At 42.6% G+C, this 20,142-nt stretch overlaps 1 protein-coding gene across 8 annotated transcripts in view; it reads left to right on the top strand.

The window, feature by feature from the left end:
• Positions 1-6,001: 6,001 nt before the first annotated feature.
• BANP (BTG3 associated nuclear protein) overlaps positions 6,002-20,142 on the top strand; it is a 244,583-nt gene continuing 230,442 nt past the window's right edge. For 4 of the 8 annotated variants that reach the window (XR_012154540.1, XM_073308164.1, XM_073308169.1 and 1 more), the window contains exon 1: positions 6,005-6,176. The gene's annotated coding sequence lies outside the window, so the exon portion shown is untranslated. Of the gene's footprint in view, positions 6,177-20,142 lie in introns of all 8 variants that reach the window. The other 4 variants (XM_073308162.1, XM_073308165.1, XM_073308163.1 and 1 more) reach the window with 3 other exon arrangements.

Genomic DNA, 20,142 nt, shown 5'->3' on the forward strand with positions numbered 1-20,142 from the left:
TGCAGGTTCTTTTATTGTTTTTAATATGTTTTCTCTGCAGTGCTTGTACCCTAAGAATAAAATGGGCTTGCACAGAAAGAGTTGTGTGGTAACTGTAACTGGGCAGTCACACTATTAACCGTCTCTGTAGAGAAAGCAAGCAGGCCTGCTTGGGCAGCCTGTCTCTGCTGAGAATAACACAGCTATGGCAGGGAACCTGCTCAGCCTGGAGATAATCCAGTCAGAAGGGAGAGCAATACATGTCTCCACCCAAGAGAGGTGATGGCCAGGGGAGCCAGAAGCCTGAGAGTGGGTGTTCTTGGTGGACCAGTGAGGGGAAATACCAGTGTAGTTGCCCTGAACTGGGACACATAATGGAAAACAATTCAAGGTTGTTGGTGGCATTCACAGCAGCTGGAAATGGTGAAGCGCCACTTCTGGGCCCAGGAAGCAAGCACTGACTGGTGGGATCCCATTATAATGCAGGTTTGGGACAATGAGCAGTGGCTGCAGAAATTTCAAGATGCGAAAGGTCACATGCCTGGATCTGAGTGCTGAGCTCACCTGCCCTCCCCGCCCTGTATTGTCCTCCTCACTGTTCACAATAGGGGTCTCTGTCTCCTCCAAGGTATCCTTGTTGGTCTGTGGTACTGGTGGGGTCTCTGCCAAGTATGGTATGCAGCTCGTTATAAAAGCAGTAGGTCTGTGGTTCAGTACCAGATCTATTGTTGGCCTTGCTGGCCTTGAGGGATGCATAGCGCGGTTCCTTCACTTTCACGGAACACTGCTGCTGCTCCCTGTCATACCTCTTTGCCTGCATCCCCTGTTCATAGATGCCAGTGTTTCTACATCTGGTCCCTAGCTGTGCTTGCATGGCCACTGCTGCCCACAGGCCCAGGAGATCCAATCAATATCTCTCGTCTACTCCAGGCAGGAGCGTGTCTAGTGCAAGGACCCAGCATGGTCAGTTGGGCAGTTGCACACAACAAAGGAGAGCTGCTAAGTGTGCTCACCAAGGTGGGCAATCAGGAAAAGGCATTTCAAAAACATGTTAAGTGTCTTAAAGGGGGAGAGGGATGGTCTCCACTCCCTGTGAGCCCCCGGGCAGTGGAGTTTAAAATAGTGACCAGTGTCACAGGGAATGGGGCATTGTGGGACAGCTGCTGAAGGATTGACAGGGTCCATGCAGGTCATGCAGTATCTACACTCGCATTGCTTTGACCTCAGTAGGTCAACCGTGGCTCCATGCGATTGGAGAGGCGGTTCTCCTGTGTCACTGAGACATACTTCAGCTTAGACACGTGCGCAAATAGGTCAACGCAAGGTGACTTACCTTAGCCTATTGTAGTGTAGTTTGAGAGTGAAATACATTTAGCAGAGGTGTGGAAGCAGTACTGAAATTGCAGGAGACGCTGCAGGTTGCGATTGAGGTGCACTGACAGATATGACTGTGGGAATCCAGGTTTTCGGTATCATGGATGTTTCAGATCAAACAGATGTGACTTAATAGACAAGGCTTACAAATCTCATTAGCAGTCATAAGATGATATCATTACAGAGCTCTGTTTCAGAAATGCATATTATGTATTTTGTGACATTTTGATTGAACAGCTTTGCTTTTAATGTGCACCATATGTCAGTTCAATGTATTGCGACAGCACAATGCGCCTAGGACCATGTGTATGCTTCTTCCTGGGTGTAAGGTTTATTATCCAGAAACTTAATAAAAAGAAAAGGAGTACTTGTGGCACCTTAGAGACTAACCAATTTGTTTGAGCATGAGCTTTCGTGAGCTACAGCTCACTTCATCCAATGAAGTGAGCTGTAGCTCACGAAAGGTCATGCTCAAACAAATTGGTTAGTCTCTAAGGTGCCACAAGTACTCCTTTTCTTTTTGCGAATACAGACTAACACGGCTGTTACTCTGAAACTTAATAAAGTTAACTCAAACAAAAATCTCCAAATATAGGTCATATTCAGATGCCATCAGTGATCCTAACTGCAAGTTCCTGACCACAGATTTTACGCATGGTCAAAGAAAACATCCCTAAGGAGATGTTGTAGCTAATGTTCTGCAGCTGCTCATATTCTCCTATCACCTCTTCTCTTTTCCGCCTATGTTGGGTTTTCATCTGCCCACAAATACCAGTTGTGAATGCCTGTCACTTGTTTAAACAAATGCCCTGGAAGAGTACATCTGTCTCTTTGGCAACCTTTGTTCTCCTCGTGCTGGTATAGTTGCAAAACTGTGTGCACAGAGAGTTAATTTTTTACCTCTGATAGTATGCTAGGCCTTGTGATTTTTTTAAGAGCAAGAAAGGGAAACTGATGAATGAGATACCAACTGGTGCCAGACATGGTGATCCATACTGGAGATGTTAGAATAGCAATTTTCCCAGGAAGTTCTTCTCAAATGAAAGCTAAAACAAGGGGGAAATAAAACAGATGTAATCTGTGAGCAAATGATTTTTAATAGCACTGTAGATAAAAGTTAGCATCTCTCTCTCTCTCTCTCTCAAAAAAAAAAAAAAAGTGGGCCAAAATTTGGCCTTTTGAGTTCAAATAACAAATCAGGTATCATTATCTGAGTGGGAATAACAAAGCACCTTCTGGTAAGACACATTTGGATCTATATAAATAAAGAATACAATTAATATCCTGAAATTCTCACTCATTTTTCACTCCTGTTGAAGTCTATTGGAATTTGACCCAAGTTAAAAACTGAGATCCAGATCAGGCCCTGTTGATCTGAGCGCAGAGGAGGTCTCCAAGGTGGATTCCCCCCAGCTTGCATGGAGGAAGTGGGAGGATCAGTTACCTCTTCCATGTGTCACCATCTATCACCACTCCTTCCCATACCCTTCAAGGGAATCCCTCTCTGGCTGTGTGGATATATATGAACAGGGAGAGATGTGGGTGCTGAGATGGCAATAGTGAGATGGAGATTGCTGTATGACTGTCTTAACAAAAGCTTTCATAAGAAAAAGCAAATGGGCACTGATGATTATAAAAATCTAAAATAACACTTCCCAGTAAACTGGGCGAAAAACCCTTAATGGAGTTAATATACTTTTATACTACCACCTAGTGGCCACATTTTGTTTTCAATAATAAGAGGTCCTAGATATTTCTTACAAACCCAACGCACAGGGAGGTATACGGGACAACAGAGCCACATTCAGCCAAATGCAGCAAGCTATTGTAACTCATCTGGTAGCTTTGAAGCCAAAATCAACGATGACATAAATGGTGGTATAAACAGGTAGTAAGATGGGTGTTGGGGTAAACTACTGTAACTTGTACAGATTTGGCATTCAGTGGCTGTGCGAAACATGTGGAACTGATAGGCCAAGGGAGGAGCAAAATAACTAACAGGAAGGTGTATGAGGGTGCTGCACAAATACACCTTCTTCAGAGTCTGGCTGTGAGCTTCAATGCTCTTCTCATGCACAACTGTTTCATACTAGACATGCTTATGTGCTATACGGTTACTTTAGAAGAAGCCCTACACCCTAGTACCAGACACTTCTCTTCAAGGCAGTGATCTTGTCAGTTCTCTACCTTCACCCACCACTAGGCCTGTCACACGAGCATCAGCTCCAATCACACCTCGGTACTCCTGGCGCACTGGTGCTACTTTTGTGGCAGCAAACGTTGCGACTGGGCTCTGTGTGATGCCCGCTGCTGTCATCTCTGCTCTTTGGAGCAACTCTTCCAGGGTCCCCCAGCTTGCTTGCTTCCTTCTCCTTATGACAGGTTTCAGAGGAACAGCCGTGTTAGTCTGTATTCGCAAAAAGAAAAGGAGTACTTGTGGCACCTTAGAGACTAACCAATTTATCTGAGCATGAGCTTTCGTGAGCTACAGCTCACTTCATCAGATGACATCTGATGAAGTGAGCTGTAGCTCACGAAAGCTCATGCTCAAATAAATTGGTTAGTCTCTAAGGTGCCACAAGTACTCCTTTTCTTTCTCCTTATGACTATCCCCAATGATGCCTCACAGGTTTTCTTGCCTGTTGCTGTCTCTAACGTGCAGGTCTGTTGAAGTGCTGCACCTTTCTACCAGGCTAGTGCTGCTCACTTCCTCCAGGATCCTCTTGCTTGAGCAGTGCATTGCCCCAGGTCTCTCTGCTACAATAGTATGTAGAGTGCTGCTAACCCCAGAGCTCTTATTATCACTCTATTTACTATTGTTGCAAAGGGGCAGTGTGCTGCTGAAGAACAGAGCTAAGGATGGAGAGCACTCCCTGGGGCCAGTTCTTTGCTGCACCCTGGTACTTCAGTAGAGCAGGTGAAAACATCCCCTGGGTAACACTCTTCATGCTCAAATAAATTGGTTAGTCTCTAAGGTGCCACAAGTACTCCTTTTCTTTTTACTCCTCATGTGGGTATGCCCCAGCCAGCAGTGAGCTGCTGCAATGGCCATATACTTTCCTCTGCATTCCCAGTCCCTGGTGCAGGGAGAAACCAGACGCAGTAAATGGAGGAAGTACTGGTGACTGGAACACATTGCATTCTTACTCTCCAGGGCTGGTGGATAACTCCTAAAGAGACATTTTTTTATTTTTTTTTACCTGAGCTTAAACGAGAGCAGTCCTGCTGCTTCTCTGACTTATGCCAGAGCCCACCAGGGCCCTCAACAGTTTGAGAATATGGGGAAAACAAAGGTATTTTAAAGCCACCTTTGCCTAATCCCCAATTCATGCTCCAAACACGTGAATGGAGCAATGGAAACCTAAGCCCAGTGTGTTATTTTTGCCAATTCCTACTGGCAGCCTGTCTTTCGGCAACATGTTGAACCTTGCTAAATGCTGCCATTCTGTTGTTTTTCACTCAGCACACAGTCAACCTGTGGAACTCCTTGCCTGAGGAGGTTGTGAAGGCTAGGACTATAACAGGGTTTAAAAGAGAACTGGATAAGTTCATGGAGGTTAAGTCCATTAATGGCTGTTAGCTTCCTGGATGGGTAAGGAATGGTGTTCCTAGCCTCTGTTTGTCAGAGGGTGGAGATGGATGGCAGGAGAGAGATCACTAGATCATTACCTGTTAGGTTCACTCCCTCTGGGGCACCTTGCGTTGGCCACTGTCGGTAGGCAGGATACTGGGCTGGATGGACCTTAGGTCTGACCCAGTATGGCCATTCTTACGTTCTTATTTGTTTGTTTTTTTTTTGAAGCAGCACAAGTTCTGCAAGATCCAATAACCTGCCCACAGGGATGAAAATGTTGGAGTTTCCTTTAAACACACATTAGGATCTGCAGTTGACTTACAATCCACCATTTGGACATGGGTAGACTTCTTAGGGAGACTTGGGAAGGGAGTGATAGAAGGCAATGTGTCAATATGTGACAGGCTTGATGGTGGAGGACCTGTAGTTCTCATAGAGTTAGCCAGCCTGCTGCCAATTTTACAAGCTCAGTCAAGTGGCTCTTTGAATTGACAAATCTGAAGGGGTTTAAAAACACAAGACACAACACTGGGTTTTGCAAAACCCCTGCGATACCAGACCAGGAACAGAAGAAGGGGTACAGTCCAGGTTTCCAGCAATAACCAGACACAGAAGCCCCCGTGTAACTCGGCATTGGTGATTATGCATTAAACCTCACCGAGGTCGTGGGAAAATCTCCCTACTCCACAGCTCAGTGCGAAAGCGCCGCACAACGCGGTGCCAGTGTGTGAAAACATCATAATGCTGCACGATGATGTCATGTCACGTCACGTCACGTCATGATGTCATGATGCCCCAGCTCAAGGTGATGAGATTTCATGGACTCCCAAAATTCATCCTTCTGGGGATGTATTCACCCAAGAGTAGTACCTAACGGGCATGAAATGGGGCTAACTACCCGCCCCAGCTTTCACAGAAGACGATCCAGGGCTCCTTTGGACTACAACTCCCAGCAGTTACGGCGACACGCTATGGTACTACACATCCCAGCCTGCCCCACGGGAGCGCCGGCCACAAGGCAGCGCGCTTTGGCTTCTGGGAGTTGTAGTCGACATTGGCCGTGCGGCGGTTAAGGGCGGTTGCGAGGAGGCTTCTCTGGGCGGCTGCGCAGCCTCCCGGGGAGGACGGGGGAAGCAGTGGGAGCGGCGCGGCGGCGCCTGCGCAGTGAGGACGCGGAGATCTCTCGCGAGGAAGGACGCCATTATCGCAGCCGCTCGACAAACACCACGAGAATTCGCCACCACACACGGTAACCGCGGCTTCCCGCGGCCGGATGGCTCGGGCCGGCTGCTGTTGGGCCCGAGGGCCGCGGCCCAGCACGGCTTCCCCGCTGCTCACAGCGTCGGCCAGGCAACCGGGCCGCGAGCGAGAGGCTCAGGGAGGGGCCGAGCCGGGGGGGGGGCTCTGCCCCCGCCCCTACGGTTTGCGGGCGCTGGCGAGTCTCCGCCCCTCCCCCATGGGGCTGCTGGCACCGTGGTGGGGTCTCCCCGGGGGGCTGCAGCCCTCACGTCCGGGGCTCTGGCCGGGGGGGGGGTGTCTCCGCCTTGACCCCCCACCCCCGGCACTAGGCCCCTCACCGCACTGTGGGGGAGGGGCAGTTCTCTGCCTACCCCACTGCTGCCCCCCCCTCAGTCCTACTGGGAAGGGTGGGGCTCAGCCCCCCCAGGCCCATTGGATTGCAAGGCTAGCATTTAGGGGGGAACACCCTACATTTCTCCTTCCCCCATGAGTAGCACTATAATGGGGGAGCTGTTCCCACCCCCGGTTTTGTGATGGTCTTTCTGAGAGAGCTGGTGTGAGGCAGATGTAATCCCACCCCCACTCTCCCAATGTGGCACACACACTGCGTTGCCAGTGAGTTTTTATAAGGAATGCCTGTTTCTCTAGGTGCACCTTCTACCCCAATAATAGATTGTAAATAAAACTAGAGGGGGTGTTGGTGCCCTTTACCCACCCCAGGTATCACTTGTGGACTTCTGTAATGGAAAGGGGTTTGGGCTTGCACATACAAACGATTGCAAAAATTATGTAGCTGGGCATGATGTTCTTCATGCAGGTGAATGACCTTTTCCCCGCTCTCCTCATTTGAGTTGATATTTTCTGAATCAGTCTGCACTTAGCCATCAGACATTTTTTTCCTCTTGTCTTTGGACTATTAAGATGTTTTAAAAGATTTTTTTCTCCTTATATGGTGAAAAGCATGAAACTTATAACCAAATATAGTCAATTAATTCTGCTAGGGGGCTATATAGTTTCTATACTCTTTTATTTTTAGTATTCCCAAGAGAAGAGTTTTGTTTATCTTTTAACAGAAGCACAAATTTAAAGGGGCATTATGAACTTAAAAAAAATCATTTTCTGAAAACTGTTTGCCTACTATTTTTACTGATAACACTTCATATTACTGTAAGGGAAAGTTTAGAGCTTTTTTTTTTTTGGATACTTCTCCAATTAGTTTACTTTGTTTAACCTTCCTTTCTGAATAGTAAATTTCAGTTTAATTATAAAAAGAAAAAGAGTACTTGTGGCACCTTAGAGACTAGCAAATTTATTTGAGCATAAGCTTTCGTGATTAAGTGAGCTGTAGCTCACGAAAGCTTATGCTCAGATAAATTGGTTAGTCTCTAAGGTGCCACAAGTACTCCTTTTCTTTTTGAGAATACAGACTAACATGGGTGCTACTCTGAAACCAGTTTAATTATAGTTTCCCTTCTTTTTTAGGTCTTTCACACAACATACACAGAGAAATACTTAAAAAATGGCTGTAAAACAGTGGTTCTCAAACTTTTGTACTGGTGACCCCTTTCACATTGCAAGTCTCTGAATGTGACCCCCCCCTTATAAATTAAAAACACTTTTTAATATATTTAACACGATTATAAATGCTGGAGGCAAAGCAGGGTTTAGGGCGGAGGCTGACAGCCCGTGACTCCCCATCTAATAATCTCGTGAGCCCCCCCTGAGGGGTCCCAACCCCCAGTTTGAGAACCTCTGTTGTAAAACCATCAAAATATGCAGGGATAAGGGTGGTACTTGAAACTATTTTGAAGTTTTGAACACCAGAACTTAAGTTGAGTGTCCCTTTAATATTTTCTCTGAATAAAACAACCAATAAATTAATTTATTTAAATACATATTAGATTTTACACAACATTCATTTAACAACTAAAAATTCTAATTGATCCTGAAACCATAATAAATAGCAAACTGTATTTTAGCCTAATAACTCAGTTTGCAATAATACATTGGAAGATGACAGGTAGAAGAACTTGATAAATTGTTAGGGCAGTTAAAGATTGAATCCAGTTTTCATAGATGTGAACATCCTGCCTGTTTCAGAAATTGTTGGGCACATTCTGTGGATGTTGCTTTGTCCCAAAATCTAATTTATGGTAACTTACAGGTTTTAACATCTTTATGATCTTGTCAAGTTTAATTCATCAGGTGGCTGCAATACAGACCTAAAATTGTAAGGCTCTTTAAAATACTAGTAATGTTAATGCCTAATAGTATCACACTAATCCAGTGGACATTAGTTTTGGTGTCTGATAATGTTATGTTTGATGATCAGGATTCAACCAGTGCATGTTCTGCTAAATAATTTTTTTGAAATAGTCCTTGCTTATGTTTAAGTCTACGTTTATGTCAAGGAAGTCACGGAATCAGTGACTTCCAGAGACCTGGGTGACATTCTCTGCTTCAGCCCCAGGGGCTGCGGGACTGAGCTGGTAGCCAGCGGGCCCTAGCAGGGTTCCAGCGACAGGCGATAGGGGCCCCCCTGCAAGGTTCCAGCGACAGGTGACAGACTCCTGAGGGGGCCCTCCTCAGGGTTCCAGGGATGGGCAACAGCCTTGTGCGGAAAGGGGAGCGGGGAAGCAGGGTGATGCCTTGGGTGAATGGTTGGGTGTTTATTGTTTTCTCTTTGGGAAATATGGCCCCCCTGCAGCTTCCAGCTGCACTGAGCAGAGGGGGAACCCCATAGCTCCCAGCCACCAGGTGGCAGGGGAAATCATGGAGCCAGAGCAGCAAAAGTCACAGACAGGTCACGGCTTCCGTTAATTTTTGTTTATTGCCCGTGACCAGTCCATGACTTTTACTAAAATTAACCATGACAAAATCTTAGCCTTACTTATGTTCCCTGGACAAAAATCACAGACTTTTCTGTCGTGCACAAGATATGTTTTATACTGGTTTCCATTGATTACCTAAGGAAAGGTTAAATATATGAGATATGGGTCTTCATACCCTAAAAGAGTATTTGGGGTTGTCCTGAGTAAGATCCTGATTCTACAATGAGTGCAGAGTAGGTTCAACCCACATTAACCAAATTTGCATTGACTTATATGTGGATATTGTAGTTCTCTCTACCCCTTTTTTCATGTTGATTCATGTTCACATAGGAAAAAATTAGATGAATTCACAGAACATGTACATTCTCATTTTGTTTATCAGAACTTCCAAGCTCTGATATTTTTTTAATGAGGCATTGCTTGAGTTGGAATTTATGTGGTTCTTGTAAGAAATGTGTACATAAGGCTACTTCTCACAATAAAGTCAACCATTTGTTTTTAATGGGAAGAGATGGGAACTTCTCTGCATACACAGAAGCACATACAAAAATAAGACTATTCTAAAGGTCTGCAGATATTGCAGAAATTGAAGCAGGAATATATGCAAACCTACCAGCCACACATTTTTTGTTGTTTGAAGTAGTTATGCTGTATATACAAAACTCATTTCCAATAAAATCTTTTCTTCATGGGCGTAATTTCCTGGAATTTGGTACTTAGTTGCGATTTTAAATTATTGAAATTACTTATTTTTTATTTGTATTTTAGTTTAAAAAAGTAAAGATTCCATATTTTCATTTCTTAATTTCTGTGTGAAAAAGGAAATAAACAATTTATTTGAATTCAAATGCAGGGCCTGACTCACCACAGTTTAAGATTTTGATAAAGCTACGTCTAAATCCTTAATTTGCTCTGTTGCTGTGTTGCAGAACATATAGTAAGGCACTAGTCAGAATGCGCAATAAGTTTAAATTTCCTTATTTTAAGTACACTTGTATTCTGGTCTATAAATAAGACCATGTTTCGACAAATAAAATCATCCATTGGACAGAACCCTCTAATACCTTTCTGCGAAACAGTCATTTAAGGATCACTTGGAAGTTTGAACTTATTTTACTTTTGTTCTCTTACTGTAAATTAGAGCTTAATTATTTTACAATTAAAAATCAAATACTTCTTTATGTCCAGGGTGTGGATTTGTAGAAATAATAAAAATTAGGACTGGATCTGCTGCATAAACTCACTCATTGAACTTGTCTTCTAAAGATCAGTGAGTAACTTTTGAAAGTACATAAACGTTCATAGGTTTAAAGGCTGTAGCTATCCTCTTTTTTTAGGAAGACTTATGAAGTGGTATAAGCAAAATAGGATTGCCCTAGGAACATGATGTGCAATTCAGAAGCTGAGGAAGAACTTCAGCAGTGTTCTGCTCATGATTATAGATTGTTCTTCAATTTAATTATTTTGAATTATGTATACTCGGCAAGAATTTGAACAATATTCGTTTTCTCCCTGTATCTTAAAGCTCAGTCTGATAGTTACATCAGTTTCCTAAAGCTTGATGCCCTGAATAAACAATTAAACTACTTCCTTTTTGTAGAAATCGAGTGTTAGTTTGCAGGAAGTAAACATCTTAAAACAGGTTTCAGAGTAGCAGCGGTGTTAGTCTGTATTTGCAAAAAGAAAAGGAGTACTTGTGGCACCGTAGAGACTAACCAATTTATTTGAGCATGAGCTTTCGTGAGCTACAGCTCACTTAATCTTAAAACAGTTCTTTTTGAGAATAAGGAAGGGCTTCGATAAATGGAAGTAACTAACTGACTTGTTTTATAGTATATTATACAGGTTCATTACCATACTTTTTCTAAATTAGCTTGCTTGGAAGCTTGTATTAGAATGTTTACTTTTTCTAAATTGCTAGGTCAGAAGACTATTTTAATATAGAAATTTAATAATACATGCTAGAAAGAGAACAAAGTCACATTGCTCTTTCTGGTTGTGATGCATTCTGATTGAGATGAATCACATAAGAATAAAACACATTATTAAACAAATATTTCTCTCTGCTAGATGCAAGTGTATCCAAATCTGAAGTCTCTACAGATTTGTAAGAAGAATAGTCATTTTTATTATAGGCTAGTTTCCTGAGTCAAATAAGACAACCTGAGTCAGTATTTATTACTAGTATAAGTAATGGTGTCTGTCCTCATACTAAATGCCTGCTCTTTGCCTGATATGAACAACATTTCTCAAGGCAGAAACCTCCATGACACCATAATAAAGCAGCTTTACTAGACAGAGAAAGGTTTCAGAGTAACAGCCATGTTAGTCTGTATTCGCAAAAAGAAAAGGAGTACTTGTGGCACCTTAGAGACTAACCAATTTATCTGAGCATAAGCTTTCATGAGCTACAGCTCATACAGTATGCATCCGATGAAGTGAGCTGTAGCTCACGAAAGCTTATGCTCAAATAAATTGGTTAGTCTCTAAGGTGCCACAAGTACTCCTTTTCTTTTAGACAGAGAAAGGAAAACTTAGTATGCAAGCTGAAAGTTTGCAGTACTGTGTGTGGCAGTGAAAAGCCTGAATTAAGTGTTGCATCTTACAAAGCTTCCTGAATGAAGCCAGATTCATGTATGGGTCTTATTCCTGGATGGTGGCTAAGGTCTTTCACTGAAAACACTGTCTGCAGCTCCCTTCAGCCCTACCCTTATAAAATGGCTGGACAAATATAGTTGGTCTGATGGGTCAGAGGGATGCTGACCGTTGAAGCAGCTGTGCCGTAGGCTTTATACATAGGAAGTGAGCTGTAGCTCACAAAAGCTTATGCTCAAATAAATTTGTTAGTCTCTGAGGTGCCACAAGTTCTCCTTTACTTTTTGCGGATACAGACAAACACGGCTGCTACTCTGAAACATAGGACTTTGTGAGTGGTAATTATCACTTCTAATTTTACGAGGAAGGTAACTGAAACTTACTGCAGCTGTTTTCTGCACTAACTAGCGTTTCCCAATGGTCTTCCTAGTTAGCTCAGGAAGGTATTGTTCCAGTTTTCCATCCAGGCATATATATAACCTTGGTGATGACCATCTCTGTAAGGAAAAGGCTTAAACTTTTGATCAGCCAAAGATTAACAAAAGTGTTTCTGGCCACTGTTGTAAGCTGGCAGTGAAAGAAGAGTTGAATTTAGTAAGACCCAAACAGAGATGGAAAGGTAGAGAATAGAACTTTGATTGGTTTTCCTTACGTGCTTTAAAGTTTTCACAAGTGATACTGAGTAGAATTGATCATTTTAACAAAAATATTTTTGAAGAATAATTCAATTTTTGATATTTTTTTGTTTTTTGATGAAAAACTGAAAACTATTTTTTTTTTTTGGAGGGGAGTTCTTTTCTGCAAAAAAACAAAACCCCCACAAAAATATGTCATGGGCAATTTTGATGATTTTTTTCCCCACTAAACTTCTTATAAAACATTATAAGTACCTTTTTTTTAACCAGAACTTAAACTATTGAACCATTGAAACAGCATATACTGTTTTGTAACACCTGTTTTTCAACACGTTTACATAAAACTCCATTTTCCAGGTACTAATAAGCAGTATTTATTGATCTGTGAACCAAGGTAGAATTTTCTTCTACAACATTTATTACTTATTTGGTATTAACTTTAGACTTCTAAGGCAAAGTGGTGAGAGCCTTTGGTCTAAAGCATCCTCTCAGAATCTCATCCATTTACCCCAGTGGGGGCAACCCGTGGGCCCGCACGTGGCCCATCGGAGTAATCCACTGGCAGGCGGTGAGACAGTTTGTTTACACTGATTGTCCACAGGCACAGCTGCCCGCAGCTCCCAATGGCTGTGGTTCGCCATTCCCAGCCAATGGGAGTCGCAGGAAGTGGCGGTCAGCACGTCCCTGCTGCCTGCACCGCTTCCAGCAGCTCTCATTGGCCAGGATCAGCGAACCGTAGCCAATGGGAGCTGTGGGTGGCCGTGCCTGTGGACTGTCAGTGTAAACAAACTGTCTCACGACCTGCAAGTTGCCCACCGCTGATCTACGCCTTTCTCTGTGGAAATAGAGTTAGCTTGCTACCATGACTCTATCCTTCCCTTCCTCTGAATATCACTCTGTAAGGCTGGGGTTCATGTTATAGAAAGGGGTGAAAAATACGGGGTGGTTCATTTTAATGTGGCTGTATTGGAGCAAAGCTGTCTGGGGCAAGGTCTGATGAAGAGGTGCATGACCTCCATGTGTGTTTCATGTCATCACCCATGTTTGGGGGCAGACTGTGCAGCCTTTTGCACTGAGTCAAACCCTGACCTGAACCCTCTCCCCCCAGGATAAAGTTGAGGAGCTCTGCAAGGAAGAGTCCATCTTTAGAGTCCTGTCTTGTGGAGTTTTCCAAAAAGAGGGTGATTGAGCTTTTATAATTAGGTAACAACATTCATTTGAACCAGACAAAAATACTGTCTGTTTAGTTTTCTACTGGACTCAACCTATCACTGTGTTTGTTAAGCTGTATATTGTAAATGCTAAAATATAGAGATTTTTGTGTCAAAATCCGTACTTTGTTGTACTGAAACTGGAGAACGTATGTAGTGGAAATCTGAAATTACATCTGAAGATAATGAAGAATGTGGCAGTGTCTCTAAAACCTCTTCATAGGCACTAGTACAAATACATTCCAATCCAGTACAAAATAAAGTGGTTTAATAAAATATTAAATAAATAGGGATTTTTTGTTCAAAATATCAAAAACAAGGAAAGGCAACAAACAGATGTCATAAAATACCTAAGGTGGTGTGTCAGTTGTGTATTGTTTTTTAGCAATGGGAGCAAAGCATTAGAGGAGAAAATAGGATTTTAAAACAAGCAGCCTACACACACTTGTTGCCTAAAGTCCTACTATCCTTTGGTGCTGAAAGGCAGGTTCAACTTCTCCAGATCAGCAGGTTCTGGTGTCTTTCTGGCTCCCTCCAAACAACTACTGCCTCTTTCTTAGTCCTGCCAGAGTTTTTTGTTTTTCTGTGCTTGGTGGTTCATAAGTAAGGCTGCGTGTCTGTCACAGAAGTCACGGATTCTGTGACGTTCCACAACCTCCGTGACTTCTGCAGTGGCCAGTGTCAAACAAGTTTACTAGAACACCCAGTAGTTGGAGGCTGATATGAAAGAGGAATTGGGGGAGCCCACAAGCAAGGTACAGGAACACCCAGGAACATCATCACTCTATTTACTATTGTGAGAAACCTAGTTGCAACTAACCTACCCCCTGCTGGGAAGGGTGCTGTCCTTATCTTTCATATACAGAACACACATGCACGTCTGCTGGAAGCAAGATTGAACTTTCTCTTTTCCCACACCATTTTGACAGTTCACGCTGTCTTGGCTGTACTGTGGCAGAGGTCTTTACTACTTTTCTTTCTTCCTAGCTGTCTTTAGTGGTAGTGAAACTAATCAGTCTGGTTAATTTCACTCTGCTGTCACAGTACCTAGGAAAGCTGTGAGGTGCTGCAAGAAATGGTATTGGTTATTCAGTAGTGGGCAGTCTTCGTTCAGAATTTATACCAAGCCCATGGCCCAGCAAGATGTTATGAATAAAAGGGTTTTTTTGAGTTATCAGCTTTGCAGTGAGATATAACGTAAAGTTTGTAATTGAAGGTCACATAATCCTTTTCACAAGAGTAAGAGAGTTAGCCGGGGTGTTCTGGCCAAGTTACCTCTGAGAACTGTTTTCCCACCTTATTCATTTTAGAAGTTTAATAATCTTTCCAGAGCTCTTACAGTACTTTTAATCTATACTGCTCAAAGTATCATCCCCATTTTACAGATGGGGAAATTGAGGCACGTATAGGGGAAGTGACTTGTGTAATGTCACTTAGCATTCCAGTGGCAGAGCCAGGAATAGAACCCAGATCTAGACTTGGACTCACTTCGACAGGTTTCAGAGTAGCAGCCGTGTTAGTCTGTATTCTCAAAAAGAAAAGGAGTACTTGTGGCACCTTGGAGACTAACACATTTATTTGAGCATAAGCTTTTGTGAGCTATAGCTCACTTCATCGGATGCATTCTCCCGAGAACCCAGGTCTCCTCTACCAGCTAGGCAATTCTGCTTTCTGCTGTTCTGTTAGTTACATCTGATACTCCTCCTGTGTAGAATTGCTGAACAGCTGTTACATTCCACCCTGCTTATGGCTGGCTTTCATTGGTGGAAATGATCCTTTAGCATTCCTTAACTATCTCAGATAGCTGTTGTGTTTTAAAGCTTAATATTTGTAAAGTGCTTTGAAATCCACTGAGGGTCACCAGAAGTACAAAATATTTTAAAAATAATTTAAATATTTAAACTTACCACTGCTTTTGTTGTATAATTTGTTTACACACATTGCATCAATCAGACGAGTTCAAACAAAGTTTCACTAGGTATATCTTCTAATTCACCTAAAATGGTATTGTGGACAGGGAAGTCCTCTTTGCCATATGTTGTGGTTTACAACAATAAGGCAATAACAATGCAGAATTTGGGCTTAATTATATTAATGTTCCATTATTTGCTGTCTTGTTCCCACTTATTACCTCTGCCAAGAAAAAGTTAGTTTTTTAAAAAAATTGTAGAATTGAATCATCATTTTGTTGGGAATGTATGAGACCAGACCTTTCATGAAAGCAGTCCAAAATAGTATTTGAATTTATATCATGTATTCATGGCAACAAGTGAGACACTGTCTCTTTTGATTCCCTTCTGCCCTGAGACATCTTATGACCACTGAGTTTCAACTGTGTTGTGTGTGTTAAACTGAGGATATTCTTTCCCTGAACACAAACCTCATTGATTTTAATTTAGTTGAATGAAAACATGTTAGTAAGTGGAAATTTTTTTACCTCTCATGCAGTCTGCACTTTGCATTAATCAAAAATGGGTTTAAAATATATATGAACATAAACTTCAAAGCATATGATTCAGATTGGTATAGATACATATGTCAAGCTGTCTAGAGTAGCTCATGAGCATGAGTGCCAACCTCAGGGCAGATTGTCAAGGGACAGGGCACAAATCCCCAACTGTTTGTATGTTCTATAATTAGATTTCATCAACCAAGTAACAAGTGTGAACTCCTAAAGTACTGTAACAATCTTAACGTGGAGTCACAGACAGTCTCCTTGGGCACTCTGGTCTATCTTGCCACCCTGGTATGCCTGTTTTTGTGGTACGTGGTCCCTTACACCAAAAATCACAACAGTTACTTCCAGTTCCAAAGAACCAATGACTTACCCAGGTCAGTTGTCTTTAGTTTGAGATCTGAGGTACAATATTTGTAGACAATCCTATGATACCAACTAAATATTTATTAACTAAGGCCTTGTCTACACTGGCAAGTTTCTGCACAGTAAAGCAGCTTAAGTTCTGACTTCTTACCAGAGGAGGACCATTCTATTAATTGAAAGCAAACAGAGCCCTGCAAAGTAACAGGAAATTTTCTTAAACCTTCATAGTGCATCATCTGCACCAATCACAATCAACTCCTAGCATTACAAGCACTGCACTCCTGAGCATAGCAACAAATATGAATGGCTTTCAGCTTCAAATTGCTGCCTCAAGGCATCCCTGATCTGTATGGCTCCACGCTGCGCCTCTCTAACACAAACCGTTGAAAGATGGTACCAAATCCAGACAGAAGCACAGGGATTTCACGGGGCATTGGGACAGGACCCAGCATGCCCCGCGACCCCCTCTGCCTTCCCACAACTCTTAGCAGCAGAAGAGGAAGAGATGCTCTGTGGGATAGCTGCCCAGAGTGCACCACTCCGAATACCACTGCAAGTGCCGCAAGTGTGAACATGCTATTGCGCAGGCAGCTGACAGTGTGAACACACAACAGCGGTTTCCTTTCAGTGTTCTCTGAGTGGTGCTGTAACTGCCGGTGCTGTAACTCTGCCAGTGTAGACATACCCTTGAGTTATTTACAAGGTTAAAGCAGGTAAACATGCGCGCCCAAATGAGATACAGTCTTACGCTCCAAAATGTAATAGTCGCTGATGTAATACGCCAGCTCCATATGTCCTTTAGAGCTAATCTAAGCCAAACATCTTGGGGGTCCCTTGCTTATGCTTAGAAATTTTCCCTCTCTGAATTCCAAGCAGCATAAGTGATAACAATTCCTCTTTGACAGGGATTTTTATACCCTTCCCTCAGCATTCAGGCTATGATGGGACTAAGGCTTGGGGGGAAGCAATCAACAAAGTCTTTTGTCTACTGATGTCCCACAATGGCTTGTTTGGCATCTATGCCTTCTATTGTTGGGGAGAAGATGACACCTCTTGTGGTTAGTTAGCATTTCACGCTTGGTAATGCTTCTCCATTGGCTGTGGGGATTTTCAATCTTAGCAAACATTTTTATGGTTACAGAGCAAACATTTAAATGTTACCACATAACATGGCATGCATATCTAATAAGCAAGATCTTACAAGCATTTCATAAAGTCTAAACACTAAATTCACTCTTCTAACTCTGTCTGTTTTAACAATACTAACACAAAGGTGAGTCAGACTGCTTTTCAGCTGTGCATTTGTCAATATTCAGTGAGGCCCAGGGGCTTTAGCATTAGCTGGCACCGTTCTGCCAGCATCACTACATACGCACTGTTATTTTCATACCATGCTACAAGTTCCTTTCTGTTGTTTGTTTATAGAGGTAGTCTAAACATCTTGGATAACCGAATTAAAATTTGCCCAGGCTGAACTTGCAGACAGGTTGTTCTTGGACCAGAATTCACGAACGCATTTCTGAATAGGGGATGAATTAATTATGAGTAAGATTTTTTTAAATCTTGGATATTTTCCCCTTTCCATGAACATTTTTTCATATGTGAGTACTTCATTTGGTCAGAACTTTAAGGTATGGTGAATCTCCCCCCCGCTGCCTTGTTGGTATATGCCGCCACCAACTTTTCTCAAAGCAATATTGCTGAAATGTAGCCAACTTTTAACTACCCGTACTTTTATTTTTCATACCCCTACATAAGTACCCACAATGGCAACTACATTTGTTAGCCCAGGATGCCCCTTCAGGCAGCAAAACATTGTTCAGTGTTCTTTGAATGGAAGATAAAATATACTGAAATTGGTCCCTGAGGTGTCCACCTGGAGTAATATCCTTGTCTAGACCGATTTTCTGAAAATTAGGAGCAATTGTCAGTAAAGATTCTCCACCTAGTGGATGCAAGCAATACAACTAAATAACTACATCAAATTCTGTACACTGTATTAACCCTAGGAAGGGCTGTAACTGATGTGGGTGAGTAGCTCTTGTTTCATAGAGGTGGTCGATACAGAAAACTTACATTGGCATAGCTACGTCTCACAGGAATGTGGAAAATCCACACCTCTGAGAGACATAGCTATGCTAACCTAACTCCCAGTGTACTCAGTGCTAGGCCGAGAAGAATTCTGCTGTTGACGTCACGGAGGTGGATTGACCACAGCAATGGGAGAACCTCTCCTATCGCTGTAGAGTGTGTCTACATTGAACTGCTACAGTGGCACAGTTGCGGCCATGCTGCTGTAGAGTTTTAAGTGTGGACAAACTCTTAGGGTGTGGATTTTTCACACCCTTGGGAGATGCAGCTATGGCGATGTAAGTTTTCAGTTTAGACCAGTCCTGATTTGTTATCATCCAGTAATGAAACCTATGGCTGAAGTTAATTAATAGCCAGAATAATTAAGTGTTGCATACTGGCTACGGAACCTCAACGTATGCATAAACTTGGATTAATTTAGGCCTGGTCTAAACCTAAAACTTAGGTTGACCTAGCTATGTCACTCAAGGCTTTGAAAAATTCACGCCCCTGAGGGACATAGTTAAGCCGACCTAATTCATTGTGTAGACACTGCTAGGTTGATGGATGAATTCTTTTGACCCAGCTACGGCCTCTCAGACGGTGGATTAACTACTGCAATGGAAAAGTCCCTTATGTCACTTTAGCAAAGTTTCTATGCTACCATGCCACAGCAGCACAGCTGCAGCATCTGTCTGTAGACAGAAAAGGAGTACTTGTGGCACGTTAGAGACTAACCAATTTATTTGAGCATGAGCTTTCGTGAGCTTATGCATCCGATGAAGTGAGCTGTAGCTCACGAAAGCTTATGCTCAAATAAATTGGTTAGTCTCTAAGGTGCCACAAGTACTCCTTTTCTTTTTGCGAATACAGACTAACACGGCTGTTACTCTGAAACCTGTCTGTAGACAAACCCTTAGACTGATGTCATTCTGCACATACCTATCTCTGGGTATGTCTCCCTTAGAAACACTACTGCGGCACAGCTGCAGCGCTGTAGTGTAGACACGTACTACGCTGACAGAAGGGGTTTTTCCGTTTCTGTAGAAAATCCACCTCTCTGAGAGGTGGTAGCTAGGTCGATGGGAGAATTCTTCTGTTGACCTAGTGCTGTCTACACTGGGGCTTAGGTCGGCTTAACTGAATCTTTCAGATATGTGGATTTTTCACACCTCTGAGTGACATAGTTAGGTTGACCTAATATTTTGATGTAGACCAGCCTTCTTTGTTCAAAGGCCTGGTCTACACCTAAAAATTAGGTTGACCTAGCTACGTTGCTCAGGGATGTGAAAAATTCAGATCCCTGAGAGAGACAGTTAAGCCAATCTAAGCCCCAGAGTAGACAGCACTAGGTTGATGGGAGAATACTTCTGTCTACCTAGTTCCCGCCTTTTGTGGGGGTGGATTAACTACAATGATGGAAAAACCGCTTCCAATGGTGAAGCAAGTGTCTATGCACTGCTATACCTTCAAAGCCACACTTTCTACAGTTTATAAAGGAATAAAACAGTTGTGTATTGTTAATTTTTATACTATAGTTAATTGTAACCTATTGTCATTGTTACTCCATCAGCCGTAGTTATCATGGTGTCAGCTAATGTGACTCTTCACAATGATAGTTAAACATACTAACATTTTGTCATGTAGATGAGCCCTTTCAGTGTTTGGTTTAATAAAAATAAATAAATAAAACAGACATGGACAAATGGAGAAGTATCATGGGAGAGCATCCAAGCAAAGCTTAGTGTTGGGATACTGGGCAAAAGTAGAGTTTGAATGGTTAGTAAGGAGAGAAGGAAAAAGATGACCAAGC

The sequence above is a fragment of the Lepidochelys kempii genome, chromosome 12 (genome assembly GCF_965140265.1).
Source record: "Lepidochelys kempii isolate rLepKem1 chromosome 12, rLepKem1.hap2, whole genome shotgun sequence".
Lineage (NCBI taxonomy): Eukaryota > Metazoa > Chordata > Testudines > Cheloniidae > Lepidochelys > Lepidochelys kempii.